Genomic DNA, 24373 nt, shown 5'->3' with positions numbered 1-24373 from the left:
CGCTGCCCTGCCACGGCACAGGCACAGGGAAATGAACTTTGGAAGCAGGGCTGGTAGCAAATGCAAACCAGTGTATTCTGAAAGGCAAGATGGTCAGACGTGAGGGGAGATCAGATAGTCTATAACCTCTCTTGAGGTGATTCCCACCGTAGAAAAGAGGTTGAGAAGCATTTGTGTTTGTTGGAACTACGGCAATAGTACAAAACCTAGCTACACCCCCGAGACAATGCAGTCAGAAAGGGTTACAGGTTAGTATATCCAACGGCGGGATGTGGCATGATGCAAGCCAAAGGCCTCAAGGAATACTTGAGCATGGAGGTGTAGTTGACAGGCAAAGCTCTCGCCTAGCAACTGAGTCCTTCAGTTGGATCCCTAGAAAACTAAGTAAATACAAACAAAAAGTCATCAAACCGTGATAAAGGAAAGTATTACCTATATGATAACATTTTTAACATGCACATAAAATGCTATACGCAGTACTTTTGTTAAATACATGTGTATTCAGTGACATCATGAAAGGAAATGTCTGTCTCTCTCTCTGTGCTGTGTATGTGTGCATGAACGTGTGTGTGTGTTTGTGAGAGAGAGAGAGAGAGAGAGAGAGAGAGAGAGAGAGAGAGAGAGAGAGAGAGAGAGAGATTGAGATTGAGATATTCTCAGAGTCAAGATTCTAGTTTTGTTCTGGTTTTTTTTTTTTAATTTGGTCTACTTTTCTACCATTTAAAATTCCTATCATGGATGCTTAACAGTTAAAATTACTTGCTGTTCTTTCTGAGGACCAGAGTTTGGTTCTTAGAACTAACACTGAAGAACTCACAACGTCTTGCAACTCTATCTCCAAAAGATCTGAAACCTTTTTATGGCCTCTGGGGGCATCTGTACAGACAGACAGGCAAACATGCATGTGCGAGCACGCGCGCGCACACACACAAATGAAAATATTAAGAATCAGGTATTCCCAGAGCTGGAGAGATGGCTCAGCCATTAAGAATGGCAGCTGCTCTTGCAGAGGATCTGAGCTCTGTTCCTAGCATCTGTAGCAGATGGCTCCGCAAGCCTCTAACTCCAGCATCGTGAACTCCCTGACCTTTTCAGGCCACCCTGGGCACCTGCTCTCACATGTGTGCATGCCTATACACATACACACACAGAACTAAAAGTGAGATCACCCTTTAAAAGTTTGCTATCGTCGTTACATAAACACAAGTCAGGCTCATGTGTTAGACACCCTGGTTTGTGTATACAATGTACACATAATAAAATTATAGAACCAACTTAGTGAAATACTGATCTTCAGGTCACAATCCTACATGACTACTCATTTTACTGCAGGGAAAAAAGGATAAAATAAAAATGAAAAAAATAACAGCCCCCTTAGAGAGTCACAGTCGGACTTGAGAGCACGCACATGTGAACTGCTCCATATATGCCCCACGAACCCTATCAGTCAGGTCATGCTTCAGGCCACACAGGAGGTACCCAGCTCGGTGAGTCAACCACAAGCAGCACAGAGTGGCCATCAAAATCCTCCTGCTGCATGAAAGTCAACGACTCAAACAGAACAAAAAAAGAAAGAAGAAGCCACCACCAACAACACAGTAGTTGTCAGCAAGCAGGATGGCTCTAGTTTCATTCACACCTCTATCCAATATGCTTGTGCAATTCATAAGCCAGGCTCCAGAAGGATAAGAGGGAAGAGCTGGAGAAGGAAGGAGAGGCAGGAAGCACTGGCAACAAAGAGTTTTTAAAAAATGGACATTTTCAGCTGTTTTTGCTTACTTAGTGTTTTGTTTCTTTTTGTTTTGTTTTTAAGTTGTAAATTCCCTTGACATACCTTGAAGAAACAGAGAACAGTGGGAATGGATCTGAGAAAAGGATATAGCCGCTTAAAAAAAGATGCTTAGGTTTCCAGTTCGTTGTTTTTGATAGTCAAAAATAATAACATTTCCATGTATTCTGGCATCACAGCATGACAGGAAAAGGTGGCATCAGAGGCACCTCCAGCGCGACGGCCACCAGCAAAGGGACCTGGGTGTGTGTGTTTCCTTTTCACCATCCCACTTTCATGACCACTAAATACTACGCAGCAGACTGGAGAAGTGTGATGCTCCCTGGTCCTCTCTGAGTCCCAGATCTATCAACACCTCACTTAGTGGCCACTTGAAGGGGTGACAGACAGATGTGACTGAAGCAGAGGGAAAGGCATTTCCCTCCAGGATGTGATCCGGCTCTGACTACAGTGAGCCTCACAGGCGCTAAGTGTCCCTTACCTAAGTCGCTAATGACTGTGCCTCTGAGGAGCAGGGCACAAGAAAAGCGCAATGCCTATATTCTGGGAGCCATAAGTACTTTTGGATTTTCAAGAGTAGCCTCAATGAAGCTCAACCGCAAGGACATTTGGAGGCGTAATCATAAACAAACTAAATGAATGACTTGCTGGGGGGGGGGCAGAGGTGGGATTGGCATGTGTGGGGGGGCAGAGGTGGGATTGGCATGTGTGGGGGGGCAGAGGTGGGATTGGCATGTGTGTGGGGGGGTGGTGACTGCCATTGAGGGAGATAAAAGAAGGTGAGGTTGAATGGCTGGGCCAAGAAAGGACCCACAGGTCCCACCCTGTAAGCAGCAAATGAAGTTTAAAGGGTATCTTCAGACAAGAGAAAAAATATGCCTCACAACGATGTAATGTTAGAAACTTCCCGCCCAAAATTCATATCAAATACACTATATGCAAAACCCATGTGGTTGGTCCCATGGAATGGTGTGACATGCATGAAATGAATTTCTCTTCAAAGAAGAGAAACTAACAGGAGATGTAAAATGTCAACTCCCCTCCCTCCCCCCTGTTTTAAATTTATCCAGTAGGGGATGAAAAGCACACATGCCACAGTATGAGCACAGAGGTCTTAGGACACCTTACTGGAGTTAGCTCTCTTCTTCCACCACTGTAGCTCCTAGGGATTGAACTCAGGTCCTCAAGCTTGTTAGCAAGCATCATTACTACCCAAGCCATCTCAACGGACCTCTACAACCTTTTAAAACTAATTGTATTCTGTCCCACATTCCACATAGAGACAACATGCTGGCATATGGTTATTGTGTAGTTTAAATTCTGATTTCTTGTCTAAATGTTGTATAAACTCTGCTCCCCAATTGTTCCTGTGGTATGCCAATAAAGCAGCCAATTGCTGAGCAGGAGAGAGAATAGGGCTGGACTTCCGGCCAGCCAGGGGAGGAGGAGTGAGAAGAGGAAGTAAGGTATTAGGCATGGGAAAGGTCCAAGAAAGATCAGGAGGAAGGAGCTGGAGCCTTGGAAAGCTACAAAGTGAAAGTAACTATCGCTGGGATGTTTGCTGGGAGAAAGACAAAATAACATAGAGGGTTAAGAATAGACCTTAAACCACTCAAGAGTGTGTTGTAAAGCTTGTTTAAAGAAACAGAAAACAATTTTATATGTTTAAACAAATATAAAAGAGTTGCAAAAAACTAACTTGAACACCACCAGCATTCACAATGAACTGGAAGGGCTGTGACTAAAAGCCCAGTGGAGCAGCAGGAGAGTACTTAGCAAGGGCACTCACCATGGCAACCCTGTAAGGTATGGGGGTTGGGGCACTCCCAACAGGTTAGAGATGAAAGCTGGGAAACAGAGTACAGAACACAAATGCATGTGAACAGACTTCCACAGCAAAAACAAGCGACAAACTGTTTAGGTGAAGTTGCAGGGATACTTTTCACCCCACCCTCCTTTTTTTGCTCTTATAATTATCTTACTAATGTTAAAATATAATAAAAAATAAGCATATTATTCAGAATCACCCACAAAGATGGACTCTTCCTCCTTCACTCAATATCCCTTTAATGGCCGTCAGTCCTCCAGCACACCTATGCAGGACATTTTTCCTATTTGCCACCCATTCCCTACGTGTTTGAGGATGAGAGGCTGCCTTGGAATCAGGAACTGAATTTCATGGCTTTTGAGTAAGAGAGACCTTTGATGTGCGTAGTTAGCTTGAAAGGCAGGTGCACCCATCAAAGACTACCCATATTAGTAAAAGCTAAGGGCGACACACTAGCTTGTGGCTCGAGTTCACGCTAGTTCCTTACTAATCTAGAGAGAAGGTAAGCCACACCAAGCTACAGTGCACCTCAGAGTACTGAAACAGATCACTCTTAACAGGGACCCACATGTAGCCCTGTTCTCCACAACACTAAATTAAAGGGCGTTTGGAAAAGGCCAGAAAACGTAGGATTCTGTGGTTCGTCTCTCATCACTGGCTATGGCAGAGATGTCACAGGAGTGAGGTTGCAAGTGTTGGGGACAAACATGTGACCCTAATAAAGAGAAGAGTGGCAAGATACTAAGGAAAACTATTGTAACCATCTGAGCCAGCTTTTCCTTGCTGTGACAAAATGCCTGAGGGAAAGAGGTGAAAGGAAGAGAAAGGTATCTGGGCTCCCTGTCTCAGAGGATTCCGCCCGTGGTCGGCTGGTTCTGTCGCTTCTGGCCTGATACAAGGCAGAATACTGTGGTGGCAGAAGCATATAGTTGAGGAACTTCTTCACGTTATGATGAGCGGGCAGCAATGAGTAAGAGACCAGAAAAAAACGCCCAGTGTCTTTCTTCCTCCATCCAGACTCCACTTCAAAAAATGCCCATCAGGTTAAGTCATTCCCCAATACAACTAGCTGGGAATCAGAACACTTAGTCCATGAGGCCGTGAGGACATTTTCTATCTAACCCGCAAGCCCATATAACTAGTCATTAGGTAAAGCTAGAACAAATCATGGAATTAAAACTCAAATATGTTTTACTATCTTTAAGGAAATAACTAGCCAGGCGTGGTGGCACGCACCTTTAATCACAGCACTCAGGGAAACAGAGGCAGGCATATGATCATGAGTTCGAGGCCAGTCTGGTTTACAAAGCAAGTCCTGGACATCTGGCTATGTAGAGAAACTCTGTCTCAAAAAACAAACAAACAAACAACAACAAAAAGAAAATAATATAAAAACATAATGGTCAGGTTTGTTACCATCTCTTTGAGCCCTTAAAACTGTGTGGTATTGCTGACACCTCAAGGCATTTCACTTTCACTACAATCTCAGCATTTCGCATGTGTGTATGCCTGCATATGTGTATGTGTGTGTGTGTGTGTGTGTGTGTGTGTGTGTGTGTGTGTGTTCATAAGTGCAGATATATGTATGTGTGTGCATGCATGTGGAGACCAGAGGACAGGCTCTGCTGTTGTTCCTAGGGTACTGCCCACTTTGCTTTCTGAGGCAGAGTCTCTTGGCTGAGTGGGCTACAGTGGCTGGCTAGCAAACCCCAGACGTCATGTCTATGTCTCCCCCCGCGCCCAGTGCTGGAATTACAAACACATGTCACTGTGCCTGGCTTTCTCCATGGGTCTGAGGATCTACCTCAGGTTCTCATGCACGTGTGACAAGCACTTTACTGAACGAGCTATTCTCCGAGCCCTTCCTCCCATGTTAATTCCTCAGTGTCCTTGGTAAACTTTTCAACAATGGTAGCTTTCAAACACAGGCTCCGAGCCTTTCTTGTCTGTGTCTAAGCAGCACCCCCTTAGTGAGTGCATGAAGTTTCGTGTCTTGTATTATCTCTTGTATTCTTGTAAATCCTGAATTGAGAGCCCCTCGCTAGAATATTTTTGGAACTACATATCCAAAGGCTCAGGGGGATCTCATCTGAGTGAGAAGCAGTAGCTACAAGCCCCGATGTTCACCACCACACTCTCTGCCCCTCCCTTCCCCACCCACACTGTGCCAGCTCACTGGCCTCCTATTTCAGCCAATGGCAGGTCCATCCTTCTAGAAATAGCTTGGAGTGAAAACTCCAGCCTTTAACCTGCTTCCTCTCCCTGCCTTCCTACAGAACATCCCATCAGTGAATTCTCTTCGTAATACCCCATCACGCAGGAGGAAAGCCTTTGAGTCACCTCTGACAAAATACCATCTCGCCACTAGAAAAGTCTTCAGCTTACCTTAAATACACTCCAGTGGCGATGGGGTCTCACCAGCCCCTATGGCCACAAGCAGTCTAAATCACCCAGTCTTCACTGTGTCTCAGTGGGATTCACAGATACCCTCTGAAACAGCCTCCCACACCCTCAGGCTATTTTCAAGTCAGGTTTTATAGCGATACACTTAAAGCATGCCCTTCTAAGGACCCATTTTTCTAAAAATACTATAAGCCATGTTTTTCCTTGACCTTATACTCCATTACCCTCTTGGTTGCTGCTACCAGCAGGACATCTCTCACAGGCATGCTCAAATGTGCCTGTTCCACAGCGAGACTTCCCTGGCATCACCACACTTTTATCAGCGCGCTCTCATAATGTCTGCCTGCCCATCTGCACTCCCCAGAGCAATGGGCAGAGGACTCGGTAGCAGCTACTCGTGTCCCCACGATCACCATCACTGCTGTCCAGCGAAACACCAAGTCTTACCATATATGTCACTGGATTAATACTATTTACTCTAAGTAAAAACACAGTTGAAGCAAAATTTAATCATTTTATTGAGGCCAGTGCATCCAAACTGACTACTTCAATATGCCATCAATAATGAAAAGCACGCAAATTGGTCATACTTTTTCAATATGAAAGTTTTGAAATACTTTATGGATCTATACTCACACGACATATAAATTCTGGTTAACCATTAGACAAGTGTTCAACAACCACAATTGGAATAGTGGCTTTCATACTGGACTGGGGAGGTCCGAGCACAATGCCTGGCACATAGCAGACATTTAATGAAGATGTGGTGACCAGACAAGCAAATGAATCAATGTAACTTCCAGGTTGGATTAATTTACATTACAGAGCCTAAGCTTTAAAAGCCTCATAGTATACATTTGTAATGTGAGGAATACTTTAGAAAATGCTGCTGCTGTGTGCACATTCACTTAAAAACAGACTTGAGGGATAAAGAGATGGCTCAATGGGTAAAGTGATTCCCAGGCAAGCATGAGGATCTGAGTTCGGATCCCGAGAACATATGTAAAGGCAGATGCATGAACCTGTAATCCCAGGACTCTTATGGCCAGATGGGATACACAGAAGAACGAGAGGACACCTGGGAGCTTGTCTAAAACAAAGTGGAAGGCAAGGGCCAGTGCCTGTACTCACATACATGAACATACACATTCATCTGATATGTATGTACACACACAGACACAGACATGCACACACACACAGACAGGTAGACATATATAGACACAGAGAGAGACATGCACATGTGCACTCTCATACACACACACACACACACACACACACACACACACACACACCACACCACCACCATTTTGAGTACAACCCCCTAAAAAGATTGCCTAATTTAAAAATTGGTCCCAACTCCTACTCTGAAAATCACTGATCTCAACTTCCAAGTTGCACAATTTGTGATGAGCGAATCTCAGGACACTTCCTCTGACCTCCAGGGCTGCCTGGCACTCTCAGTAAATGGAGAACTGGCAGGTAAAAAGGGCTACTCCCAAGTACCCTATGAATCAATGGACGGAAATAATCTGTCCACCCGGTGATGCCAGTTTGCTTTTTTAATTAAGAGTAATTTTATGTAACTTATCACACTGTCAGGTAATTAACAAAACATGTAATTACCTTTAATTATATGTTACATATGGACTAATACACAAAATTCAAGGGGGAAGCTGCAGGAATTCCACACTTCAAAAAGACTGGGTTTGAGCAGACAAGAAAAACTAAGAAGGTTTGTTCCCCCCCCCATTTATTTTCCACCATCACCCTTCGACCCTTCGTGTAAAGGCCTCAGAAGTGTAATAGTTGACACCGGGGGCAGAGAACAAGCAAATGATTAAATTTCATTTCATAGTTATAAAGTCTCAACCATCAGAAGTCTTTTTAAAAGATACCGCAAACCCCAGAGCCCTGCGCAGAAGTCATCCGGACAAGCGCTAACGTGTGAAGGAAGGGCTCTGCCTGGCTTCTGAGGTCACGGCACTACGGAGAGCCTGGGGAGAGTACGAACAAGGTATATGGTTGTTTTGGCCGCATGTATGTTTGTGCACCGAAGGCAAAAAGAGGCCAGAAGAGAATGTTGGATCCCCTAGAGCTGGAATTACAGGTAGATGTGTGAGCTGCTGTGTGGGTGCTGGGAACTGAACCCTGGTCCTCTAAAAGCACAGCAAGTGCTCTGAACCCGGAGTCACCTGTCCAGCCACACCTTCCTTCTGCTCTTCACTATTCACTATGTAAAATACAGCCACATAAATAGTGCTACAAATACTGTCTTTACAATGAAATATGCTTTTAAGTCCATTTGAACAAATAGTCTCCACGGAAAACCAATTCTACTAAGCACATTTCTCTTAAAAAAAAAAAAAATCAATGTATTTCAAATATGTTTCTTTAACAAAAGAAGAGGTAGCTCCTGTTTACACAGGATGTTAGTTTAGGGTCCCGGCAACAGTGTTTTAGAGCAACTGAGTGGGTTTTGGTGGCCCGCACCTCACTGCCAGTAGAATTTGCTGAAGGAGACAGAGGCAGGAGAATCATAAGTTAAAGGACAGCCTGGACCACATAGCAAGTTCCAGGACGGGCAAAAAAAAAAAAAAAAAGTAGACAAGTTGGAAGATCAAGAATATAATTTTGAAGTGAATTGCTGAAAGACCTTGTCTGTTCCACAAAAATATAAAAACATCCACAGTACAAAACCTAATTTTCCACCAGACTATCTCCACTAGGAACACTGCAGGCCACCTCTCTACTGGACTTAGAAAGTCAGTTTAAAACTATATGCCCTGGCCAATCCCAAACAGGATTAAACTAGCAGGAAGACATTAGTATCCAAGTAGCAGCATAGACTATGATTCCATTCCTACTTAAAGCAAGCAAAGCTTTCAGGGCAGAAGGAAGAATCAAAGCAGCAGGTTGGGCAGAGGGCAGAAGAGCAAATAAATGGCTGCTACTCAATCCAAAGACGTCCTTCTTGGTTGATGAAATGCTGAGTGACATAAGGTGGTAGGTAGCACACCGTCTGAACACCCACAGCCCATGCACGGTAAGTGCACTGTAAAAAAGTGAACCAAGTCATGTGCTTGTTATAAATGCAAGAAATCTGAAAACCAAACACTAAGCCACCTAATAATTCACTACAACACTATTGTGGAAAGCATAAGAATGCAGGTTTACAGCCTCCCTGCTTCTGTATGGGGCTGAAACACATCACTGGGTACCTTCCGCTCCTTGTTCTGGGTCACTTTCAAACAGCATCCATAGTTAACCTTTCTAACAGTCATTATTAACATTGGAGTCTGTCTTCCCTCAGAATACAACTCCTATGAGGACAGGGACTGTACAGCAAAGAGCCATTAATAAAGATCTGTGCTAAAGATTAATAATGTGTGTGCACAGCTACATCTATATAAATAAATGAATGAGAGGAAGGAAGGAAGGAAGGAAGGAAAAAAGGAAAGAAAGAAAGAAGGAAGGGTTGGGTTGGGTTGGACTGGAGTGATTCACTCCATAAAGAAGTTATGGATGGTATGACCTCTTATTTGTTCCCCGGTCCTTTTCAGCTTCTTTTCATGAAAAAAAAAGAAAATCCCAGCAGCCCTTGCAACTTCACAGAGCCTGTCCATATCTCACCAATTACATGTCAAGAGGTGTCATAAGAGCAGTCTTCAAACTTCAAAAAGAAAATGGAGTACTTTGGGCTTCTCCATGTTGTGGCAACAACTTAGCTTTAGCTGCACAGATTAGGAGAGAGCCCCTGGGGCACAGAGAGGAGGACATAAAGGTCCGGCCTGGCCAAACTCAACTAGCTGGATTGTTACATGACAGAAGTCAGTAACTACTTGATTCCAAACACTAACTGCAGCAGTATAGACTGAGCCTGCTCACTATAACCCAGACATGGGTATGTGCTGATTTAGACAAAGAGTGATCCAACGGCTAGCTCAGGGAGCTCGTTCGTCATGTGTGGGTGCGGTTAGCTAACTACGCCGCAGTGCAGACTTTGTCACACTGTCTTCACAGTGTGCTCATGAGTTAATAGGAACACAATTTAATTTAAATTCTGATTGTTCTTTCCCTTCCATTTTTTTTTTTTTTAAATCAAGGTCTTGTGTATCCCCTGCTGGTCTCAAACTTGTTATGTAAAGCAAGTTGGCCCTGAACTTCCTGTCTCTACCTATCCAGTGCTAGCATGACAGGCCTGCACCATCATGCTTAGCCATCCAATGCTGGGCAGCCAGGTATTCCTGATGCTTACTCTGCATTTGGAGTTGTTGGGTATTTGCAGAAGCAATTTGTAGCAACCTATTGCCCAACTAAAATTACGAAGTTACAGTTTAAATTTGTAAGGAATTATGCCATCTTGCAATAAAGTGACAATTGAAACAAAAATAACCCCCAAGATCATTTGAATGGAGCACCTCAGAAGTGTTCTGCTGCTAAGGAAATGCTCAGATCACACAAATACATAATTTTAAAAGAACTAATACACTTCAATTAGCTCAAAGCATTTTAAATCTTTAACTAAGAAATCATCCATACTACGCAAGGCACAATGAATGCAAACTGTGAATGTGCACTGTAGCACCTTCATTTAATATCAGGGAAAAAGAGAAGCCCAAATTGAGGCGGGAGAAAAAAATTACTGTAATCGTACTTTCTTTGGAAAAAAAAATTAACTTTCTCACAAATAAGTTGATCATTTAAAAAGAAGCTGCACCGCCACATAAGCCGTGAAGCTTGGGACGTTTAACATTTGAAGACAATAATCTGGGCGTGGTGGTATATGCCTGTAATCCCAGAACATCGGGGGCACCCGGAGGAGGACCACACAGAGGTTCCCGGGCCACACAGTCTAGTCTAACTGGTAAGCTCGAGGTTCAGTGAGAGACGCTGTCTCAGAAAATAAGGTGGAGAGGGACTGAGGAAAGCACCCCAGCTTCACACCAGACCTGCAAACAAGCACTCAGAAGCAGGACAGACATACGCGAACACATCTAATACACATATTCACACCCATTCAGAACAAAATAACAAAATGGTAAATTTTAAAAATTGGGTTGAGCCTTACACAAAATGCTTCTGGGCGACTGTCAATGATGCAGAGAACACCACATTATCCTGCACGAAGCCACCAGGCTGCAGCTGCCACAGTATGATGACATGGATCACTGTGACCAGAGCCATGCTCTTGCTTCTTTTTATGTTGATGATACTCTGCTCAGCATCTATTGGATCACTTCACTGCTGTAAGGCAGGGATTGTAATAATTGCTAATGGCATCACAGCAATTTCAGGAACCAGACCCACTTTATTTTATTAACAATTTTAAAATTTTATTATTTTTTTATAATATGGATGTTTTGCCTGTATGTGTTTCTGTACATTACATGTGTGCCCGGTGCTCATAGAGGCTGGAAGACGGTATCAGATGGCCCAGGACTGGGGATACAGATGGTTGTAAGCTGCCATGTGGGTGTTAGGAATCAAACCCAGGTCCACTGGAAGAGCAGCCAGTACTCTTAACCTCTGAGACTCTCTCTAGCCCCCTAGACCCATTTTATAAATACAGCACTCGGATCTGCCTGGAAGCAGATATTATACACTCAGAAATACGGCGATGGTTATTTATAGTTCTCCTTTGAATTTCAATTTGAAAAAATGGCTTCATCTGCCTCTCTGACTTAGCCTGACAACATCTGTGTGTACCGTCAGCTGTCCTCATGGTGGCCAGTGGGCACACTGATCACCAATACTGACTGCTAGTGATTCTCGGATTCAAACTTGAGACTTGGTATTTACAAGAAGCCCCAAATATCAGAAACCCACCTCCTTCTTGTCTGAAAATAATGGGTACATGACTGCTATGCCTTCCTGTTGTGGCTCGCCCTCAGGAAAAAATACCAAGCACTCTACTCATTCTATGTCTTTGCTGCAGGTTATTAGCTGAACTTCTTTCTCCTACTGCACAGGACACACACACACACACACACACACACACACACACACACACACACACACGCACACATGTACACATAAACACACACACAAGTTTGTCTTTGACAGATCTTTGACCCGATTGATCTAAAGGTAAACTTAGGGTCAAAACAAAGACGGAGGGGATACTGTAGGACCAAAGAATGTCAAATTTAAAAAATGTTTATTGAGAATAAAAATGGAGGTTACATACAAGCAGAAATTTGTACACCCAGGCTCTAGAAGGTTCTCTACAAGAGGGGCTTATTTACAGGCTGGCGAAGGACACAGCAGAATATGTTCTTTACCTGGATCCAAACAAGCCGCCAAGAGATATTTTCATTAGCCCTGACTGGCAGCAACAACTATCCTGCAGAGTTCCATGTGTCCCATGCACACTGTGACACTTTAAGGTTTGAAGGACATCAGCAGATATGAAAACATATTAAAAAATCATTCACGCTTACAGGGCACTGAAAAGCCACAGATGAAGCTCTTATTTGACATGATGCGCATAAGGCACATCTCAAAGTCAAGTTTTTGTTTTGTTTTTATCTGTTTTGGTTTGTTTGTTAGATCTACTGGTATTTGAACCTAGGACTGCAGGAATGCCGGGCAAACACTGCACAACGAGCCATACCCCCAGGCTTCAATGCTCCTCCCACCCCACCCACTTTTTTTAAGATGGGCTCGCCCTGGCTGGCCTTGAACTCACAGAAATTTGATTGCCTCTGTCACTAGAGTGCTGGCATTAAAGGTGTGTGCCACCATGCCCCACCAACAAATTTTCTTCTGACTTCCCTGTTAGCTTTGTTGAATCTTAATTTGCAGCTTTTCCTGTGTCTCTGCAGCTTTTCCCATGTCTCTAACAACAATCGGAAGAGTTAAGCACCCAAGGAACACCCTGGATGAAGGGCTATCTATTCTGGAGGCGAAACACACCAGACACGGCATTTAGAGTACAAGGCATAGCTGCTGTGACAGAGGTCTGGGTGACCCCAAGCAGGAAACATTACTTAAGACAGCACTTGGCACAGAGCCTCCAAGCCGGTCTCGGGCAAGGACGCCCTTCCTTTAGCACAGCCTGCTGTGGGTGACAATTCCACACACGCCGGTCACTCTCTTCCATACTGGAACATCTGAGATGGCACAAGACACCTCTGTGCACTAATCTGGTGTTTCCCAAAAGAAAAGAGATAAGGAAACTAGGCAAGTCTGAATTGCTGGGTCCACGTCACATACACCAGAAACAAGGCTTTTCCCTCCAGGTGCACTCTAGAGCCTAACCCCCAGCATGAGATTAAAGACAAAACTGATCAAATAATCTTCGTATTAGTGAGGCTCTTTAAAAAAAAAAAACTGAGTCTTACAAACATGTTAAACATTATGACAAAGCTGAGAAAAGACAGGATTCAGTAATGCCGCCACAAAGCAGCTCACTGTTAAATGGACACAAACCTGTTAAATCAAATGGAACTACTAAAGGGCCAGACTAAAACATGAGATAGAAAGGCCACTTCAGTTCAAGTTGAAAAGGAGCATAAAGGAGCAAGGAAAAGCTGCACTAAAATGATATGCACTTGTATCAAAACTTAATAAATAAATAAAATAAACAAGCACCTAAGCATAAACTATTAAACTTTAAACATACATGCAAAGGGCCTGCAACAGGAAGGTCACGGGCTTTGGCTCTGAGATGGCCCTGAATCCAAGCAAACACCAGGCGTCTATGACCACTTAATCGGAGTGTTTCATCTGCCTCCTCAAAGCGTGAATTTCGGAAAGTGAAACTTGGCCTTCATTCTTCAAGCCACACTAGGCTCTCTGAAAACTTCTAATTTTAAAATCAAGTATTCATTCTCTTTCCAAGCAAGGTCAAGGAAACAAGACAGCATAGTGCTGACATTCAGGACTGTGCCCCACGCTGCTAAGGAGTGACATCAATGTGGCCTGTCGCTAGGGTGCCTGCCTATTAATTCCTGAAAGAAGGTGACGAGACGAGCAGATGAGCATCAGTAGGATGCCACCACTTTGGCACAGAGCCCTGACACATGTTACTCATGTCTGAGGCAAGTTACTTTTATGAATCACCACTTTGACGATGTGAATATTCCTTTCTCGATTTAAGTCCACAAAACATACAAGCAAAATTTTTCAGTTCACAAGAAGCAAGGCCAGGATCTCCACCATCTATTGTCAAGACCATAGATACAACAAGGACCAGGAAAAAAAAAAAAAAAACATACTTTAGACTTCTTACGTAAACTCTTTCTTGTCTCACCACCTATTAATTCATTTTTGAGTGGAATCAATGTTCAGCTTCAGCAAAGTGGAGAAAGCATGATATTACTTGGAGGAAATAAAGCACATTGATGGGCTATTCCTTAAGGGAAACCTTCCAGGACTTCTGCCAACATGACACACATATACATTTACACAGCTTTATATGCATGTGTACATCAACACGCATATAACATACAGAAGAGCAAATGACTATATCCCAGTGCCCAAAGCTTGGAATGGTTTTAGATACAAGTCCAGCATTTATATATGATTTTTTTTTTTACCTTTTGGGTTTTTGGGTTTTTTTGTTTTTTGGGGTTTTTTGGCTTCTGTAATTCAATCTTCAGTTATAGTCACCTCAAAAGGTCACTTCTCACCCTGAGAACAAAACAAAAAAATAAAAAATAAAAACCACAACACATCACAATCTGAATGACAAGGAAAAGTCTCACAATAAATAAATGTCCAGCATTCACACAAGCAAAAAGATAAGGAGTTTAATTGTGCATCCTCGAGATCAAAGTTTTCAGTTCACAGAAGCAAGGCTGGGACCTCCATTATCTTCAAGCCCATAAACGCAACAGGGACCGGGAAAGTCAAGAAGAAACACTTCTGACTTCTTGCGTGAAGTCTTTCTCATCTCGCCGTCTATTAATTCATTTTTGAGTGGAATAACACATGACTCACAGGCCTCTGTCTTTGGAAACCAGACTGCTATTTGAATGTGTATGTTTTCTTCATACCTACAACATTTCTAATTTCATTAAAGCATGGGGCTTATTTTTTTTTTTCCTCTTTGAAAGTTAGCTTGCACTTGCAGACATGATGTTTCTGTCATTCTGAGCCTTTCAAAGTAATTTTTTTAAGGCACCATTATCTATTTGGGGAGGGACAAGGGGGTTAATTGCTGATGAAAGCTGCTCACAGAATACTCGGCAGTTAGCATCTACCTTTACCAGATGCACTACATTAGATAAAAACGATTAGCGTCAGATGAAATAAACAAGTGAAATCAAGCTTCCTAAAACACAAAGGAAGCAGGAACACATTTCAGCCCACATCTCCTCCGCATCTGCATACTCCCTTGAACAGAAAGAACTCATGTGCCTTTAAGACATGTTAGACCCTGGCTTCTCCTGTCCACGTAACTGGAATCTCTGTACAGCCCAAGTGAAAAGACAAACATCAGTTTATTAATTGAGGTTATTTTAAGAGTGAGGGGATGTAAGGGTCATCCCACCTCTGCTGACCAAACGCTAGAACTGCGAGCTGCTGAAGCCCCATCGGTTTTCTAACATGCTGACAGCCTCTCGCTTCCTGCCCAGAACAAAGCGGGATGGAATATACCCCTCCTGCCCACTCTGCTGTCAGCCCTGAACGGGAAAGGCAAAGTCTTCACTGGGGCTAGGAAGTGGCACGTTCAAGCCAACCTCTGCCATTTTCACAATCAAGGGGTATGCAGATTCTTGCCACACCGACTGGAAAAAAAAAAAGAAAAAAAAAAAAAGATGCGGGCTCTGAGCAAAACCAGAATTCTCATGTTTACTGTAAGAGGAAATTGGAGGTTTTCACCATAAATCTTTACCTTTTGGGTGGGGGAAAACCCCAAGCATGAGGGTTTAAAATGACTGCCCTGTAACCTGCCCCCGAACTTTTTTGTTTTTGTTTTTGTTTTTAGACAAAACAATTCAAATTGAAAATGAAAACTGTGTGCCTTCCTGCTGATGTGTGTCCTCAGGGTTGTCTTCTTGTTTCATAGAGAACAGTGGTAAGAAAGAGCCATGGCCACCAAGTGTTCAAGGCGGGCCAGAAAAACCTCTGAAGTACCCCGTCCCACTCAAGGCACACAGCAACTCCTGCACAAGAAAGGTAGAAAGAAAGGTAGAAAGGTAGAAAGGTAGAAAGAAAGAAAGAAAGAAAGAAAGAAAGAAAGAAAGAAAGAAAGAAAGAAAGAAAGAAAGAAAGAAAAAACTTTAAAAATTATATTATTATTTGCAGTCCTAGGGACAAAGTCCCTCACATGCTAGGCAAGTACTTGACCACCCAGCTACATGTCCACCATTAGTCAAATCTGAAATATAAAGTGAGTGAACTTTGGCAGACCCCGCTCAATTCAAAGCAAGAAGGCCCCTTTCTCTCTCCTTTTTCCTGGATACTTTCTTCAATGCATGTGCTTTAAACTAATTTATATGTTTATCTATTGAGCTGGGTCTATTTTTGCATGTTTGGCAGAAGGGCCTATAGTATTAGACTTTGCAATGCAGATGAGATTTGCTATCATATAGGCCTGGCAAACAACTGGACCTCATTAAAATTTAATTTCCAAAGAAAACTGCTGAAAGGCCTACTTTGAATAAAGTTATCTATCTCTTGTGTTGTATCTGAACCCGAGAAACAATTTCAGGTAAGTGTGAAGTCTGTTTGTCCACTCAGCCAGCAGCCTAAAAAGAATAGTTCATAAGTGAATGGAGGAAAAAACAGACACTGGTTGACCCTCAAAATGTAAGTGTATTTTTCCTCTAGAAGTAAATTCAAAAAGAGTAACAGTACAATTAGAAAACTGACATTCTACTATATATGGATGTAAACAGCTGAAAACTGGCTACATTTGATTTTCACTTATGCATCCAGTATAGTCAGTAAGATGTAAAATGCATTCCATAAATTTTAATGCCCATGCTCATCTGACCACTCATTAATTTATTTCTGTTGATTTTACTTTTTGGATAAAGGTATCCATTAGCAAAGTCATCTGAAATGATATTTTCTGAGTTTTACTGCAGAAAGATTAACAGTTCAACAGCTGTTTGCCATCATGTGGAATTAAATGAAACGTATCAATATGGAAGACACGAAAATAAGGGGCTGGAACCGAGGCCCTCGCTGGCTGGTGCCATTACATGCTTTGGGGGAATCAGAAGTCAACAACTCTGAAGAAAAATATACAATTTGCTTTTTCGCAAAGCTTAAAACTTTGATATCTAAAAACTGGGTATTGATCAAACCAATCAACTATTTACCTCTCTGACTACTGGCAGCACACCACACACACACACACACACACACACACACACACACACACACACACACACTGTAGAAGAAGGACATCCCCCTCCACGCCTCCCACCTCCTTGTTTAAAAACGCTGCCATCACACAGATGCCATTCCGCTTTCCTTTTCTCTCTTCGTAAAAACTTTCCTAGTGACTTTTGGTATTAAGAGTGAGCCAGGCATATGGTCAACAGAAACTGATTACTTGCCTTCCTAGAATTTTCTTTCACAGTAAAGACCCTATGATCTAGAATGTTCCAAGTTGTCTTTGCTACAAGCATGTGTTATTTAGCTGGAGTTACAAGGTGACCACAGAGCCCTCACAAGTAACTTGCCATCTGTTGGGTTAGAAACCCAACATCTTAAATGCTTCCTCTTCCTCTGCTCGCCCCCACCCACCATTGCCCCCACCCGCCCTCCTGAACCAGAAGTTCCCTGCACAGTGCCCTGTGTCTGCCATCCTACATCCAGGCAGCACTGAGCTTTGTCCCTCACTGGATCTGTGAAACATGTAATGCAGCCACTAACTGGCATGAGCTCCTGGGAACTGAAGCACTGGTTAATGTGACCATGAGATCCCGCTCTGCAGGCTGCTAAGGAAGAGCTACTTTCTACTTTTCTCATTCAAAGTAGTTCCCCCTTTTCCTTTCACAGCAGCGACAATAAATGATTACCACCACCACCACGAATGCTACATTTTGCAATTACCACAAACTGACACCGATCCCAAGCCTCTGTCCACCACAGGCTGGTGGATAAGCCACTGTGTGCCAGCCTTGCCAGGGACATGAGGTGAGCCAAGCTATCCAATGTTCATGACAAAGGGGCATCTGGGCAGGTGCAAGGGACCAGTACACAACCTGTATTTTCCTGATCATGCCTCAAACTTCCACACTCTCACAGACTTTACTTGAGAAAATAGGTCCAAATGGGCCAGTTTCCAAGGGAGTACTGCCTCTTTAAGTCATCAATCTCAACTCATTTTGGCTTTCCTGTCTTATTTTCCAATGATTTCTTAGAAAACAGAAGGCTATCAGCTCATGTTTGGCTGGTGGAACACAAGGGCCATTTTATTTTCTGCACTTAAGAAAATCCACTCAGAAACCACCCGAGAGCTTTGCCCTATGCTCTCTGCAGCTTCAACTACTGAGTCAGATTTAACACAGGCAGAAAGACAAAGAAAACCTGGGGTGGGAGAGAAGGGTCAGGGACTAACAGACTGGAGAATGAGAAGGGGAAGGAGGAAGCAAGGACTCAGGAAATAAACTGCACTGTGCAGGCATCTGCAGCCAGGGCTGGCCTAAGACACACCCATGGCCGTTGGTTTATAAAGGCTGCATTTCCTTTACTGGTCTCTATCAAAGAAATGACCAACTGTGTACCACTACATGGCTGTCCAACCCCACTGCTGCCCCTGGGAGCAACATTTTACTGCCCTTTCTCTCCTGCTGGGATACATCACAGAGTCTAACTTTGGAGATCTGTTCCGGCAGGCAAAACTTGAAAACCCTACACAACCCTGCAACCATGTGGTGGTACAGGCAACCCAAAGAATTGCCCAAGAAATCACTCCAGGCTGGCACACACACACACACACACACCTCACAGGAAAACTACAACCATGGGCCTGTCTCCTTTGGAGAACTCAATTCTCTTTTACCTTCCACTCAAGTAAAACCCTGGTCACGGTCATGTGAAAATATTTTATAGGTATCCTTTAACAGCCTGTACACGTTGAAAACCAAAAACAATATTTGCTGTTTTGCCTTTGAAGCGCTAACAAAGCCTTTGTTTTAGATTCGCCTTCAGTGTGCAATAAGAGTTAATAATCAAATCCATCCCAACCCCCACAAATGTTAAACAAAAAGATAAAAGAAATGCAAATAGCTATTGTCATGGAAAGTTAAAGTACCTGTCTGTATTTTTACGTGAAAACTATTATCTCTATCAATCAAAATTTAAGAATACAATAGTGCTAATCACAGAAGGCGCCCTGACGGCTTTGCTTCTTTCCCCTCTTTTAAAAAAAAAAAAGTATTTTTCCTCTTTAAAAAAAATGAGTATAAAAGTCATATACTTACAATTAGCTAGAATATTTGTAATTTTATCATTAAAAACCTTCAGCAGCCCCACTGCTAATAAATGCTTCTAAGTCTCTAGACTGATTGGTACCCAAGAAGACCCAAGCCCTCGCATATTTTAATAAGGTTGATGGGATTTTATTTCAATTCTCCCAGTTTCCAACCTACGGGGGAACAGCACACTCTTCTGTTGGAAGGGGTTACTCAGACTGAGGCAACACTCAAGTGGGAGCAAATAGGCATTCTCTGAGACCCAATTCCTGCAGCCCACAATCACTTCGCACGGGACATGAACCTTGGACGGGTCCCCTCATCTGTTTTGACAACTTGAACTGAAATGATAAACATTCTGCCCTGAGAAGAAAGTGGAATAGCCCCAAATCGCCCAGAGTAATCCAAGTGCAGCCACTGCTGAGTCGTTTTCTAATTCACTTAAAAAGAAAAGCGGCTGCACTAGCCCCTCAACGCACTGCCTTCTAAAGACAGTACGGGAACACAAAGAAGAGCCGGAGCCCAGATAGTCAAACAAACAGTCCAAGATTAGAATTCCTAGGACAAACACATAAGCCAGGGTGCCATTATGCAGACTGACTGAGCCTGCATAGATGTCCCCACTACCAGAGAGCCAAGGGGCTGTCATTTTCCCCCCCAAGCAAGATCAGATTTCCTCCCCTCTCCACTGCCTCCCTAGTATCAATGCCAACATCTCGTGTGTGCTATTAATATCAAGGAAGAGACGATTCGATTTCCAGAGAAGAAAAGCCCTCGGATCCCAGCACAGACCTTCAGGGAGGACCCTGGCCCCATAAACACAGTACAGTAGCTGGGGTTTGCCGCTTTCCTGCAGTTCAGCCCTGCACACTGTTTGAAGCCTCTTTGCCAGACAACGGCAGCTCTAGCTGCCGGATAGTTACAAAACAGGATTTGCTAGGATCCTGTCAAGAAGAGTCAAGCTGTGCTCGCCCTCTCCTCCTTTTTTTTAATTCCTTCCTGTCCCCAAGAGCCTCAAACTACCAGTTCAAAATTCAAAAGCATTTCCGAAGAGACACCTGTACTGGTCTTTTTAAAACGCACCCAGCAAGTGACAACAACCCAGGAACCAGGACAGCTTTCTTAAGCACTCAGAAGGGCAGCAAAGTGCCCTCTCGACATCTGCTAAATGAAACAAAAGTATCAGCTTGGCTTGGCACACACTTACCCATTCATGGTGTGGCAGCAGGGCTCTAGGGCAGGAGAGGCAGGTCTCTCACAAGACTGAACAAAGTTCACGAGTTTGTAAGGGAGAAACTACAGCAGTGGGAAGCCAAGTTCTGCAGGCTCTCAGGGCTCCCCAGGCTGGCGGCAGTGTGAGGAAGGACTGAAGGTATGTGGGCTAAACACAACAAAGCCAGTGCCTTACTCTAGATTAAATATGCAGGAAGAGGCCCCTTTGCATAAACACAAACACTCAGCAAATGAACAACTGGCTCAATCAGGCGCCCGCTGTGCCTTCTACCTATCCAGCCCCTGACAAGAGACACTGCCTGTTCCAGGGGACACCACTAAACTAGGAGATCCACCTTCGAAAGCGATGCTTCTATGATAACAATTGAAATTAATTATATTCACCAGCAATTAAGAATTCACTCCTGGGGGACAGCATTGGGGGGCGGACTAGGGCTTGGATGTCCAGTTACTTCCAAAACAAGCCAGAGCATAACACTTCTGTGGCGTTCTGCTGCGGGCTGTATTTCAATCTCCCATGATCAAGGAGGGTTTTTAAGAAGCTTAAGGTTTAGTTTCAGTCTTCAGTTACATTATACAGCCCTCAAGGCATATTTTGTATATATTTATAAAATACACATAAATAAAGAGGCATATACATACATATGCATATATCACAGGATAGAGTCTCATATATGATACTTATGTGTATCTAAAGAGAATACAAATAAACACACATGTGCAGAATATCACTTAACTATATCCTTTAGCTCACTAATCATTTAAGGAAAATAATGGGAGCTTTCCAAAAATACACCCCAAATGCCTGCCTTTCAAATGTCACCAATGCATGACCGCTCATTTAAAAACATTACCCAGATATTAGAAAGGATGCTTTTAAGTGAGTGGCCTCAGCCACTTATCACTTCAATTAAACAATGTAATTACAGTCAACAATTTTCTCCATTTCTGCAGAAAAATATGTCATACCTCAATGTAATTTGTCTGTAGAACCCAGGGATTTAGCAAGAGGAAAAAAAAAAACATACTAAGGCCAGCACGGCCTGCTGCTTTTCGCATAGACTTCTGGCCTCTTCCCCTCTGCTTCCAGCAACTTGTTGATCTTAGTAATTTAATCATTATTTTTTTTTCTATTTTGTTTTTCAGTTTTCAAATTACAAATTAAAGGTGGAATTCTAATTCCATATTTTGATAATGAGGGCCCACACATTTTTTTTCACATTTATTTTATGTGCACACACTTGCACAGATCTGAGAGAGGTCAGAGAGAACCCTAAGAACTTGTATGGTTCTTTCCTGGCTGGAGTTGAACTCACGTCATGACGCTTGGAGAAGACATATTTACCCACTGAGCCATCTTGCCGGCTGCCAGTCACTTCTTAATCAAGTTTAGAGTATTATATGATTTCAAATGACACATAAGAAAGACTTGTGTTCAATTACTCGATTCGTAGCCACACAGAACTGTGGGGGACCAATTCAGACTCACAGAATAGAACATGGGTCCTTCCCAGCCTCAGGAGAAAGCACTACCCACAGAGGGAGGAGGTCATCACATCATTTGCTGCAAAAACTAAGGATGCTTAAAAGAAAAGAATGTTTTAAAAAAATATTAAAAGGAAAACCCTGCTTTTAACATAGACAATGGCAGCTACTGGAGAAAAAATAAAACAGAATTTAAAAGGGCTCCAAACACCCCAAAGAACAAAACCATGGGCCCTGTAGACACCAAAGCCCCCTGTTCTGTTCACTACTGTCACTTGAAGTGACCTTCCAAAGCGACTCATCCCCACAGGTAGGAGTGGTCTATCCTTGATGCAAATGAGACAGAACAAAAATATAATCGATCTATCACTGTGAAGAAGCCCTTCAGCCCAGTGTTGTTTCTAACAACTACTTTGGCAGCTCGAGTGGGTCATTATACGGCATACTTGCTAGCTCGTCCATAGCACACTGAGGAAGCTAATGGACGCGTGGATGGCGGGATCCAGTATTAACGAGCTGTACTGTGTGAACCTGGATGACACTGAATATATGGTACAATTATAGGTAGCATCTGATTCCATAGGTATTAGATACTGTACTCTAAATTAATATTTTAATGAGGACGGTGAAATAAAGACGACAACCCAGGTAAGAGATCCCTGCATAGTGGCTCAGCCTAAGCTTATTTCTGGAAGGCTCTCAGACACAGGAGCCAACGACACAGACAGGGATTGGGACAGAAATCCATATGCAAGCTCTGCAGGCTGAGTGACATGTACTGATGTACAGAGTCAAAGATGTCATCCTCACACAAGCTCCACTTGCTGCAACCTAGAGAGAGAGCGGAGGGGGAGGGTCGGGGGAGGCATGGCAGCTAGAGCTCCAGAAAATAAACAGGGTGTACAGTTTCAAAGGCTCCAGACACAGGCTTTTCATTGTTCAAGCCAATTATCAGCGGAAAATAATAACAACAGATGGATCTGGAGTCACTGACTTTTCATATGCACTTCTCTGGGCTGAACAGATGAAGAAACGCGAGAGCTATCTCAAAAAGGCAAAACATCTTACAGTGAAAGAACTCCACAGTCCAGATGGGGACCTTCTAAGTCTGCCGATTATCTTCTTAAGGTTGTAAGACAGACTTACTGAAACATTTCAAGAACAGATCGGATATGATGCCTACAACGGCTTCATTAAGGGAAGGGGTCGCCTCAGACTTAGGTGAATTCGACAAGGACTAAACTATGGGTTTCCTATTTTGCTAGTCAGGGACTGTAGGCTCCCCGCTCAAACCAGAAACCTGTGCACGGGAGAATAAGCCATCATCCATGCAAGGAAAGGTAAACTAAGGCTGTGTAAGGGATGCTAATTATCCTGAACCATTCCACCAAGATGAGGATGGGGGGGGGTTAATGGGCCTCAAGTAATTTCTTATTAAAAGCCTTCTGTGATAAAATGTCAGCCTTTGCAAGTAATGACAGCATTCTAAATACCCTGTACCACCTGTGATTACAAAAGATGCTTTGCTTTTAGTATAAAACAAATATAGATTTCTATATAAATTTCATATAAAAATATAAGGAGATATAAATGTTCCAATAAACGCCAACCAAACACTTGGGCAAAACTCATCAGCCTGCATTAACCTACTCCTAATAACTTGGACACTGCCAAGTCTGGTCTGCAGCAGAGCCCTGTAAGAGACCCTGTAGGAGGCAATGGGGAAACATGGTTCTCATCAGACAGATCTCACCTTTTATCCTTTTACTTATCCACCTCCATCCATACACCAACAACTGCACACGCATGCTTTGAAGAAATCTCTCCCTGGGTTGATATAAAATATGGCTGAAGTTACCATGTTAAGAAAAAAGAAAAACCAATCCTGCCACTATTTACCAACACACTGAACATTAGAAAAATATATATTGCCATGAGCACACTGTTGAATTCACAAGTTCATAATGTAAGTTAAAAAAAAAAAGTTATCCCCTCACTAAGGTTTTTCTTTCAAAGCACTCTGACAAAAGTAAATTCATAGCAGAGCACACAGGCACGAAGAAGAAAATACTGCCAAGGGCGAAATTCTGCAACTGCTTTAAGAAGCAAACAAGAACACAAAAGATGTGTAATGCAGCCATCTGGCTCTCCTCATACTATATCAATGCCTCAACTTTATCCCCACCCCCTGAGCCCGCCCACACCCATGCCACAAACCAAATGGCTTTACTTATGTTTCCTGCACAGCGAATCTAC

The 24373-nt window shown here is 43.1% G+C and overlaps 1 protein-coding gene across 13 annotated transcripts in view; it reads right to left on the bottom strand.

The window, feature by feature from the left end:
* FOXP1 (forkhead box P1) overlaps positions 1 to 24373 on the bottom strand; it is a 606995-nt gene that overhangs the window by 320228 nt on the left and 262394 nt on the right. For 11 of the 13 annotated variants that reach the window (XM_084764905.1, XM_084764900.1, XM_084764899.1 and 8 more), the window contains one exon: positions 14561 to 14654. The exons of 1 other annotated variant lie outside the window; for it this stretch is intronic. The gene's annotated coding sequence lies outside the window, so the exon portion shown is untranslated. Of the gene's footprint in view, positions 1 to 14560; positions 14655 to 20606; positions 20758 to 24373 lie in introns of those variants that run through there. One more of the 13 variants, XM_084764912.1, reaches the window with a different exon arrangement.

The sequence above is a fragment of the Acomys minous genome, assembly GCF_964271855.1.
Source record: "Acomys minous genome assembly, chromosome: 17".
Taxonomy (NCBI): domain Eukaryota; kingdom Metazoa; phylum Chordata; class Mammalia; order Rodentia; family Muridae; genus Acomys; species Acomys minous.
Note: the sequence above shows the minus strand (reverse complement) of the source record. Positions and strands in the feature narration are given on the sequence as shown.